The sequence below is a fragment of the Periplaneta americana genome, chromosome 7 (genome assembly GCF_040183065.1).
Source record: "Periplaneta americana isolate PAMFEO1 chromosome 7, P.americana_PAMFEO1_priV1, whole genome shotgun sequence".
Classification (NCBI taxonomy): Eukaryota; Metazoa; Arthropoda; class Insecta; order Blattodea; family Blattidae; genus Periplaneta; species Periplaneta americana.
In genome coordinates this window covers 188,628,385-188,640,790 of record NC_091123.1, presented here as the reverse complement: position 1 = coordinate 188,640,790, position 12,406 = coordinate 188,628,385, and the positions used below count along the sequence as shown (strand labels likewise).

Sequence of the window (12,406 nt, the reverse complement as noted above, 5' to 3'; positions counted from 1 at the left end):
GCTAATTTACCACTACAGGGGTGGCTGCTAAGACACAGGGAATGAGAATACTATTCTCCAGTCAGGTAGTACATACTGTAAAATTTCACGCCCTTAAGGTAAAATTATCCGGAGGTAAAATAGTCCCCCAATCGGATCTCCGGGCGGGGACTACTTTAATGGTACAGAATCAACTAAACATCTTACAATGGAATGCTGGCGGTATAACATCATCTAGAAAAGTACGACAGCAGTTTATAAGGAAATATCCAGGAGAGTCTGCCCCACTCAGACACACAGTCGACGATCTTGTGAAGGAGTTGCGACAGACAGGCTCAGAGCTGGACAGCAAAAACATCGTGTCCTTACTCAGAAGAAACTCGATATTCGGGCGAGTTTGGAGCATTCGCCTGCGAAATCTCTGCGTCTTCTTGATCAAGAAGCAGGGATTTCAAAATCCTCGGCTAGGAATGCAACAATACAGCAAGAAACCTGTAAAGGAGCTACAGTTGAGATGGTCAAGAAAGGACGCATGCATAAGGACAAAAATTCCAGCAGTAGTTATATGTAAGTATTGATATTATTAATAAATTATTCCATAAGCTACTTACATGTTGTCCTCTCGGTTTATTATATGCTCACCTGTGTTTAATTTCTATTTGATACATATTTTATTGTTATTTTGTATCCCAGTTCATGAAGAACAATGACTATTATAACTTCATACTTGTTTTCTGTTTTTCGTAAAATAATATTAATCTTGCACAGGATAGGCGGGCTTATGTGAGGACGGCAATGAACCTCTGGGTTCCTTAAAAGCCATTTGTAAGTAAGTAAGTAAATTTCGTAAAATGATGTTTATGTGCATGATAATTTTCATTTTTTTATGCTCGACCATGCCGAAATGTAGTAATTATACACCTGGTAGCAGTCCTTTAATGCATGTCATTAAAGTACACCTATTCATTAAAGTTTAGGTTTTCGATTATTCTCGGATATGCAATCGAAAGACAACGAGGGAAACGTTACGGAGGCTGGAAATCCAATACTGTCGCAGAAGGTTATGTTCTGTTACTATAATAATTAGCGTTAATTGTAAATAATATTCAAATAAATTCAATTTGTCATCTCGTTTTTCAATCCTAAATCAATTTCCAGATTATATCAAAATTAGTTCATGTTATTCTCTAAATTACATCAAGGTCAATGACATTATTGTTCCTCGGAAAAAATCAATACTTTTGCGTCTGCGCACATCTCACAATTAACGAGCTATGCACAAGGTCACTTCACATCTTCAGTCAGATGCGAATAAAATGAATACTTCTGAATAATTTCAAGTTAGAAATATGGCCGAGCATAAAATGTCGTATGAAACTTGCCTATAATGGTAATTAAGACGCTCGTATGAAACTTATGAAACTCGCTTGCGCTCGTTTCATAAACAAACATACTCGCGTCTTAATTACTATCATTATAGGCTCGTTGCATAATGTACTATTTATTTACTGAAACAATGAAGCATAATGGGGCCAATACAAAAAAAATGTGTCTTTGTACATCACCAATTGCAGGAGTTTTGAAATGGAGACAAAATTCAGGAGTGGAGTTCCTGCATATTGTACACCATTGTCAGGATTATGAAGAATTCCATTAGAATGTACATCCCTTATCAATGATTATAGGACGCAATAAACGGACTAAAAGTTATTATTTTCAGTTGTATTGTAAAATATAGCAATAGTTAATTGTAAATAGTTGTATTGTATTTATTTACATTCCATGGCATTTGTACATTGCTGCACAGCTAGAATATGGAACATGTCAAAAAGAATCTTAATAGTACTATAAAGTCTTAATTATAGTCACAGTAGGCTACTTGCAATACTCACAGCTGTGCATTTGAAGTTACGTGCTCTTTCTTTCTGTGTTGTTATATAAATAACACTTACTTTCCTGTTTTCTGTTCTACATAAAGAACGATTCTGCATTATTCTTATTGATATATTATTTGTGTAACTTTATTAGTTCTGTTAACATAACTTCTGTAATATTAGATTAGATTTATTGTGAAATGTAAAACATAATATTTAATATTTTCTGCATAATATTGTAATATTCATTTCTGCAGAATTGTTCTTGTTGTGTTACTTTGTCATAAAAACACTATGATATTTCCCCATTTGTATTAGAGATTCAATTCAACCATTGTGTTGCTGCAATTTAGATTATAGCGTTAAGAAAAAATAAATACATACCAAATGCACATTGTAGAATAAGTGTGATCATGTTAGAAGAAAAACGAGCTGATGAGGCATATTATGAAAATAAGGACAATAGTTACAGCTTGATAAAACATTGTAGGAAAAAGGTCCTGGTGTGGCAACTTAGGAATACATGCTGAAGAGGTATGGTAGGGAAAAACATATCAATTGGGCATTATAGAATAAGTTTAATTTGTCATGTTAGGAGCAAAATGCTTGTGAGGCATGTTAAGAAAAACGAGATGATGAAGCATATTATGAAAATGAAAGATGGGAGTTTGAGTTTGATAAACATTGAAGGAAAACGGGCATGTTGTTGCAAGTTAGGATTACATGTGGATGGGGTATGGTAGGAAAAAACATATTGATTAGATATTGTAGAATAAGTCTGTACCGTATTCCGAACGTCACTGGACGTGTGGACGTCATGCTGCAACGAAATAGTAGGCGTAACAAAACTTTTAGAAGGTTCAAGGGCTATCATAGGAGTAGGAGTTGTATGTGCTATGGTAGGAAGATTTAGCGAAATGTTCATAGTGTCATTTCACTCAAAGAAAAGAGAGCACAAACAATTTATTTCTTGAACGAGTACTAATAACTGGTCCGTTGACATGTTTGTTCATAAGCCATTAACATATTCTTTTATGTTGTGTTCATTGCAAACACAGCAGGGCACAAGAGAGTACAATGTCATTTGTCTTCCAATTCCAGTCCTTCACAAGAACTCATAAGATTCACTGATGGTGTCTGATGGACTCTGCCACCACCTCTGCATGCTGATGGAAGTTCTGCTACAGCTCTGGAGCATCAGTGACGTCACTGCTGAAATTCAGAACATCATGATGCCATCTGATTGCTGTGTTGATATTCTAAATGCGCTGATTGTAAGTTTTTTTTAATAGAGTTTTCTTTGAAATTGTGATAAATATTGATTCACGTAGGTACTTGTCAGGGAATTTGTCTTCGTAAAAACTCGTCTTAGTATAAACAGCAAGCTTAACTTTGCAGTGAATATTATGAAGTTGAATGTTGTGATGAAGTGTTAAGAATGCTTTTGTCCTTCGAGCCAGGTATAAATTTCGAGCAAGAATTTCAGAAAAAACTGAGAATATATTATGAAAATCAATTTGCGAAGGACTGCTTTGAAATATGATGCATATTCTTCATTGGAAGCTTCTGTATAATGCAGAAGTTAAGGAATTCAATATTATTTCATAGATGTAAAAAGAAAAGTGGAATAAAATAAAGTTACATCTTGATTACACAACTTTTAACACTATATCACTTCGGAATATTTATGATAGGAACTTTCTTGTGTTAAATATTATTCAAGAACACAAAAAATACATCACACTAACATACGAAACTAAAACACACATAAAATTGCAACCTCATTCAAGAAATTGAACTACATCATCGCATACAGAACAAATAACACTCTACAAAAACATCTCAACACACAAACAAACAAATACAACCACACAGGCATATACAAACTCAAATGTAACACCTGCAACAACTTCTACATAGGACAGACAGGCAGATCATTTCAAACACGTTACAAAGAACACATCACAGCCATAACAAAATTACAGAACACCTCCACATATGCAGAACACATCACAAATGCCAACCACACCTACAGAGACATCAACACAGCCATGGAAATACTGCACATCCAACCAAAAAGCCAGAAACTTAACACACTAGAACAATATGAAATATACAGACACACGAAAACACACCCCAACGATATTCACAACACACAACTACACTTCAAAACACACACACTCTTTGACTCTACACTACGAACGCACCCACACAGGAAACAAGAGGCGCCAAGACCAACAACGACCAGTTCCGAAGGTGACCGAAAATAGGTCGAAACATGTTAACAAGGTACGTGAATAATATTTAACACAAGAAAGTTCCTATCATAAATATTCCGAAGTAAAATAAAGAGTTAAAGCTTAAGCTGTTGTTAAGTCCCTTTCAGTGCAAAGCTGTTGGTATAGCCAGTTCGGAATTCCTTCTTCAATTTTTACGCAATTTCTTTATTTGGTCATAGTTGTATTAAAGAAATGAAAATAACATGACATTTCTTGTTTTCAGAACTGAGATGCCAGACCAGCGACTGCAAGCTGGTACTCAATGAGTGCATAAAATATTTTCCCTCCGTTACCCCTTCTTACCACTCTCTCAAACTCACCCCGCTACATGTACTGTTTATATAACATTACATAGTTTTGAAGCAATCAGTGATGTACTAGGTTACCTAAGGAGTATGGCACTGACAGAAAATAATCTTTCAGTAAGGAATGGGACTTGGGTTATTTTTGTGTTGAACAAAATGAAAAAGTGTTTTGTTTGATATGTTGTGTAGCAGTTTGCTTTATTGCACATTTTAATATCAGACGACACATCAATACGAAGTATACCAAGAAGTATGGAAAAAGTGTAATTGTAGGTATTACGAATATTTATGAAATGTCATTTCTGTAGAATTATTGCAACTCTAATAAAATAAACATGTAATAAATTACGGAAGTAACTTATGAGTTAATATTTAGCCACGTGAAATGATCATTTACTAATAAATTTAATGATTAGTGTAATGTAATTCTAATCAACGTAAGGATCTGTTATCTATTACAGGGAACGATAGAAAGTAGTTGTTAGAAATTACATAAAGGCAAAATACTGAAAAAAATCGCACAAGATAGTGAGCAGCACAAAAACTGGTTCATGCCAGCTATGCATTTCAAAATATATTGCCGACAGAATGGAACCATTCGCAGTTGGGGAGAATGTTAAAGACTGTTTAGTTTTAGATGTTTGCCCTAACAATTCAAGTGCATCAGAATAGTGGTACCACAGTTTAGTATATACAGTTGCGAAGCTCAATACTTAATAATTTGCAAACATAGACAGTTGAAATATGCATCCATAGATAGTTGCTAGCCACCAGGATCGCTACTATCGCCTCATCACAGACTCCTTCCCTAGCAGACGATAAAATGTATTGTGCTTTTGATATCGTATTCTTTTGAAAAATTAACACCTTCCTTCCACTATTGAAATACGAAGTACATAAGGTTTATATATTATTTTCATAAAGTATATATTATATTTTATAAACTCACCTTCCTGGATCTTTCGGAAGGATAACTCTGACCTCTTTTTCTTAGAATTTATAGTGCAACAAACGTCTCCTTGTCCCATATTATTATTCAAATTATTGTATTTTAGCCATTTACAGTTATTACAATCGATAACAAACATTTCACAGTTTACACAACTTTTCACAACAATGCGAAATACAGCACAGTCAATGCCTTTTCGATCTAGACCAGGCCGTAATGTATGTTCGGGTTTTCTATTTCAGTGTATGGAGCTCAGTGAACTATTATATTATAACTTTATTGCGAATCATTGCTAAGTTTTATTTAGTGTAATGTGTCCATGAGTTCCGTTTACTTCTTGTTGCATAATAATTACATAACTATGTTATTTTAATGTGAAGAGAATTTTACATGTTAACATAATCTTTTCGCATCAACATTTTAAGTTTAGAATGGAAGCTATTTTGAGGTTTAATAAAAAATAATTTATATTGTGATTTTAATATAGCACATCTACCTTCCTTGATAAAGACAGAAAATTTATCATACCACTCTTATGAAATTAGTGTACGTACGATTGTTACTTCGTCTCTTAGGTAGGAGATAAATACAATAATTCAGTACTCAATTGTAGTATTAAAATACAGACAAATTGAATGTGCGGAGTATCATACATGACATTATGCTTAATTATAATGTATAATTGCGAATTTAGAAATATAAGATATAGTAAACATAAACTATAATATTTCCATATGAATGACAGGGCATTGGAGACCACTAAAATTAGACAGAAAGGGGCAACTGGTACAGTAAACATAACCTATAATTTCAACATATCTAAATATTCGTGCTGTGCAACTGAAAATTATTGAATCGTGCATAAATGAATGTATAAGAATTTCGCAATATTTAATCGAAATAAAGGCAGGTAGGTCTATTACACATATGAATAACGTAATTTTCACACCAAAAATAATATTACACCTTAACTCGCAAGGAATTATGTCTGAAGTGTCTCCTAATCATTGTTTTCAATTTTATTAATGCAATTACATTACATTTTAGAGAAATATATGTTACTTTTTATGCATTCCAATTAATTTATATGGTTGAAACGCCGCCCTTCGTGATCGGTTACAGCCTGTATTAGATCATGATGGCAGTGACACAGTCTATTGTTCCTAGTACACACAGCGCTCCAAGCAGCTAGCAACTATCGCGAGAAATTCATAAAATCACCCCAAGCTTCGCGATTGTATATACTAGACTGTGGTGGTACTTAGTTCTGATGTAGATAAAAGCTATGAAGTGGTACTCCTTGGCACTAGATTGAAAGTACAGGTAATAAAGATATTGCTGAATTATTGATATTTAATGTCATTAACTTTTCAGCTAATGCTACATCACTGATGCAGACTGTGACGGTACTCAAGTCGAGTGGCATTCATGAACTTGGTGTTGTGTACACGAACGAAAAGTGGAGCGAAGTTGCCGCTGTGTTTGCCCTTCTGATCCTGTGCCAGTCAACCCTCTCATCTGAAACAGTGAGTATTGGTGCCGTCCGTGTCAACCTGAACCCGGCAGCCGTAGTGGGTCTGCACGCCATAGCATGGCATAAGTGTGCCCTTCCAATCCGACCCTAGATTGGTTGGGCAATTACTGTGTCACCGGTAGTAGTTCTCCGCTGCGGCACCGATAGTAATCGCATAGGGCTCTAGACTTAAGTCACGGTGATACCCTGTGGAAACTTATTTTTTTATAGTCTTAAGTTAGTTTTAAGCCCTCCGCCCTCCCATTAGGCCCCTTCCGCGCTTTGTCGTGGTCGTCAGTTGTATTACACAATTATAGCTTTGTGTCCATTAGCCCTTTGCTGGCAGAATATGGACATTCAGTTAGGAGTGTTTAGTTTGTAATTGTTTAGTATAAGTATTTAACATTAAGATTTTTTTTTACCACAGGGTAAAACCGTGGCACCACGACGGCACACTCTTTCCTTGTTTTTTGTTAGGATAAGTAGGCTACACTTGCAAATTCCAGGTATACGTTGATAATAATAAAAATAAATAATAAAATAAATCTAATACAACAAATTGATATATAGGTATACCATAACCTAAGATAAATAAATTATAACACTGACACCACTATTCAAAATTAATAAATTCAAAGGAAATCAATGCAAAAATAATAATAAATATTAAAGTGGATAGGCTTATAGATAGGGTGACCAGATTCACATCGATAAGAAAGAGGACGCAAAGCTTCAAAAAGGAGGACATTGTTCGAAAAAACTGGACAGAAAATATGTACTTAGATGTAGGCTTACGCCTATATTATACTTTAAATTACGTCAATATCTATTTTATTACAAAATATTTACAGTGCAGATTTAGGCTTATATCACATTTAGAAGTATTTTAATATCTATTTCATTACAAAATAATTAGGATAAAACGTAATAATAATAATAATAATAATAATAATAGTAATAATAATAATAATAATAATAATAATAATAATAGTAATGATGATTTTACAGCCAGCTTTTAGGTACCCAAAAAATAAGGCTAGAAAAAAGTGCGACGCATTTGCTGGAATTTAGCGGTGATTATTAGGGAAGATGCGGGGATGCTACAGTTAAAAGGGCGGACCTCTGAGCTGCTTCGTTCTCCTTGTGTAGAAAAAAGTCTGTTTTGGAAGGTCAAAATGACCATTTTTTGAAATTTTGCCAGCCTCTCCCGTCCAAACGCGCGGGGATAGAGAGTTATCCTTTATACTGAAGATAGAGTTCGACGAGCTGTATTCAACGCACTCATCGGCTTTGTTCTCAGTACACGTACTGCGGAGTTATGGTGGTAAGAATGTCGGCGGAGGAGTTTCCATTTTTTCTTTTCGAAAATCGGCTTGTGTTTGCGATTCCCATTTTGATGCTACAGTGTAAGAAGTATGTCAAGGGGGAATACAGGACCGCATCCAGTTCCTCGCTATGGCCATTATATCCAGAATTAGAGACCGAAATATTTTAGGTACCCAAAAAATAAGGCTCGAAAAAAGTGCGACGGATTTGCTCGATTGTAGCAGTGATTATTAGTGAACATGCAGGGATGCTACAGTTAAAAGGGTGGGCCTCTGAGCTGCTCCGTTCTAATTGTGTAGAGAAGTTCGGTTTTGGAAGGACAAAATGCCCATTTTTTTAAATTTTGCCAGCCTCTCCCGTCCAAATGCACGGGGATAGAGAGTTGTCCTTTATACTCAAGATAGAGTTCGACGAGCTGTATTCAACGCACTCATCGGCTTTGTTCTAACTACATGTACTGCAGAGTTATGGCGGCAAGAATGTCGGTGGAATGGTGGTTTTAAATTAAAAGCCTTGGTAAAATTTTTTTTTTTTATTGTCATGATGTTGATTTGTACATAAGTTTCAGCCTTATATATAAAGAAGGCTTTTACTTTAAAGTAATATAAGCAGATATTAAAATGATTTTTAGTTCCAACTTTGTTATTCTTTTCTGAAGGCATTTAATTAATCAAATTTCGCGTGAGGTAGCCAGAGCTCGAATGAGAGGGTTAGGATGATACAGGAACTTTCGAGAAAAGTTATTTCAAATTCTTTTGATGAAATGATATAATGATTCAATCTGTAACATATCTTGGAGCTGTGCAATTTGATGTGGTGTAGTCAGCACCAGTGACTTTTAAGCAGACTGATCGTTGGATTGCATGTAGTCTTCTGATGATTCTTGGATGAGCGGAATTCCGAACTTCACAACCATATGTCATCACTGGTCTTATGACGGATGTATAAAGCCTTTCTTAGAGGGGAAAGTTAAGATACGGAGATCTAATCAGTGGGTATAAGTGAATAAATCTGGCCAGAGCTTTGTTTCTTGCATATTCTACATGTTCACTGTAGCGCAGACGTTTGTCGAGAATCACTCCTAGATATTTAACTTCATTCTTGTAGTCAATGTTTTCTGAGAAGAGACGAAGGCAATCTGGTTTTTTAGGTTTCCTATGGGTGAATATGATAGCTTGTGTTTTTTCAATATTTACTTTTACTCTCCCATTTGTAAGCCACGTTTCTAGAGCATTGAGTTGCGTTTGTAACTTGATGTGGGCATTGCTGATGTTGAAGTCACTTGTGTAATACACAGTATCGTCTGCATATAATCCTAATTTACAATTATCAGAGCGTGGCATGTCGTGAACATAGACAGAATAGAGATGTGGTGCAATTATGGAACCTTGTGGAACTCCTGAGTGAATATTTTGAACTGCTGAAAGTTCATTTTCCATTTTAACAAACTGTGAATTATATGTATAAGTCCGTCGTCTATGGTGAGTACTTGTAGTTCATGGAGAAGACCAGAGTGCCAGACTGTATCAAAAGCTTGAGCGATGTCGAGAAAAACTGCCATTCTTTGCTGATCTGTGTGAAAATGATCTTTGATGTGAGTAGTGATTATTTTTAACTGATGAGCTGTGGAATGATGTTTCTTAAAACCGAACTGCTGGTGATGAGTTCTTGATGGTGTCTGAAGAAGAGGAAGTAGACGTCTTGCAATGATTTTTTCTAAAATTTTTCCGGGAATACTTAGCAGACTAATAGGCCGTCTGTTTTTAGGAATTGTTGGGTTCTTTTTCGGTTTAGGAAATGTAACAATATGAGCATGTTTCCAGGATCTAGGAAAATATTTATGTTGCAAGCATTCGTTATAAATTTTTGTAAGATGTGTAAGGGCCAATTGCGGAAGGTGAGCTAACATTTCAGTTGTGATTTTATCTGGTCCAGGTGATTTCTTTTGTTTACTTTCGAAGATTATAGTTTTTACTTCTGTGGACGAAGTTTGAGCAATATCATGTTTGACGGGAAGACTTAGCAAATTTTGTATTTGAGATTTTATATTATGAACGAATTGTATATTTATTGGAATGTTGTTCGGCCAGAATCTCTGTTCTAAGGAAGTTGCAACGACATTCGCTTTATCAATTGATTTGTAATATCTCACTCCATTGTTGTCAACTATTGCTGTATTTGAAATTTTCTTTGATGTGCCTTGTAGATTCTTAAGGACCAAAGTTGTTCTGGTTAGTAAATTTTTTAAAAAGAATCAGGTTGCCAGCGGCATCTGTGAAGCAAGTTTAGAACTTCGTTCTTGTTTCCGGCATCGTCCTCTGTCCTCCCCTGCTCACAGTGTCTACCCTGATTTTATTATTATGACTTTGCTGAGGGTAGGAATCGACCTGCTGAAGTTGTGAACGAAACCCACGCAGTGACACTTTTGGATAACGCTTTAGACCAGTCGGCTGTCCAGACGATTTGGAGATAAAAGGGAAAACGAAGCTATTAATGTTCAATAGGGACTAGCAGACATTATCGCTGTGTGTTAATTTCACGGAAATACGTACTACGTGAGTTAAGCCGTATTCAGTAGAGTTGTGTGTTCATCTAACTGCGTGAGTGTCTAATGAACTTTTAATTATAATGTGGATTTCTTTGTAATGTAGCAGGTACTGATAAATAAATAAATAGGTGAATAGGTGAATAGTTCAAATAGGTAAAACAAGGGTCAAATAGTTGAAATAGAGGTCAAATAGGTTAAATAGAGGTCAAATAGGTCAAATAGGTGAAGTAGAGTTGAAATATGTCAAAGACAGGTCAAATAGAAGTCAAATAGGTGAAATAGAGGTCAAATAGGTTAAATAGAGGTTAAATAGTTCAAATAGGTCAAATATAGGTCATATAGGTCAGATAGGTCAAATAGAGGTCAGATAGGTCAAATAGAGGTCAGATAGGTTAAATAGAGGTCAGATAGGTTAAATTAGAGGTCAGATAAATCAAATAGGTCAAATGGAGGTGAAATTGATCAAATATAGGTCAGATAGGTCAAACAGAGGTCACATTGATCAAATAGAGGTCATATAGTTCAAATAGAGGTCAGATAGATCAAATAGGTCAAATAGAGGTCACATAGGTCAATTAGAGGTCAAATAGGTCAATTAGGTGGAATAGAGTTCAGATAGTTCAAATAGAGGTCAGATAGGTCAAATAGGTCAGAGAGAGGTCAAATAGAGGAGAAATAGGTCAAATAGGTCTAATGTAGGTTAAATAGAGGTCAAATAGAGGTCACATAATCCAAATAGATTTCAAAGAGGTCAAATAGAGGTCAAATAGGTCAAATAGAGGTCAGATAGGTCAAATAGGTGGAATAGAGGTCACATAGGTCAAAGAGGTCAAATAGGTCAAATAGAGGTGAAATAGGTCAGTTAGAGGTCAAATAGGTGAAATAGGTCATATTGATGTCACATAGGTCAAATAGAAGTCAAATAGGTCAAATAGAGTTGAAATAGAAGTCAAATAGGTCAAATAAATGTCAAATAGGTCAAATATAACTGAAATAGAGTTCAGATAGGTCAAATAGAGGTCAGATAGATCAAATAGGTCAAATAGAGGTGAAATATGTCAAATAGAGGTGAAATAGGTCAAATAGGGCAAATAGAGGTCAAATAGGTATATAGGAAAATAGGAAAATAAATAGATAAATAAATACACTTTTTTAAGACGAAATATTTGAAATTTTTTTTCAAATCTAAAAAAAAAAATTTTTGAAAAATTTTTGGAAAATTTTTTGTTAATTGTTTTTTAAATTCTTTCCATTTTTTTGTTTTTACATTTTTAAATTCAATTTTTAATTTTATTTTAAATGTTATGAAATTGTTCCCTTTCATTTTTTTTTTTAATATTTTTTTTTAAATTTCTTGTAATTGTTTCAAATATTTTTTGATAATTTTTATTTTTGAAAACTTTTTAAAATTTTTTTCGAAAAATTTTTTTCGAATTTTTTTTTTTGGGAAAATATTTTTAAAAATTTTCTTTGAACTTTTTTTTTTTCAAAATAATTATTTCAGAATTTTTTTTCAAAATTTTTTTGAAAAAGTTTTTCAAATTTATTCTTTAATTCTTTTTAAATTTTTTAAAATTTCTTTGAATTTTTTTTTTAAATAAAAAAAAATTTTTTTTGAAACATTTTTTTTCTA

General features: G+C 34.3%; 1 long non-coding RNA gene across 1 annotated transcript in view; it reads left to right on the top strand.

The window, feature by feature from the left end:
- The first annotated feature begins 2,489 nt into the window (after positions 1-2,489).
- LOC138702637 (uncharacterized) overlaps positions 2,490-12,406 on the top strand; it is a 43,764-nt gene continuing 33,847 nt past the window's right edge. Inside the window, exons 1-2 of the long non-coding RNA XR_011332850.1 lie at positions 2,490-3,127; positions 6,761-6,912. This is a non-coding gene — a long non-coding RNA (uncharacterized lncRNA). The remainder of the gene's footprint in view (positions 3,128-6,760; positions 6,913-12,406) is intronic.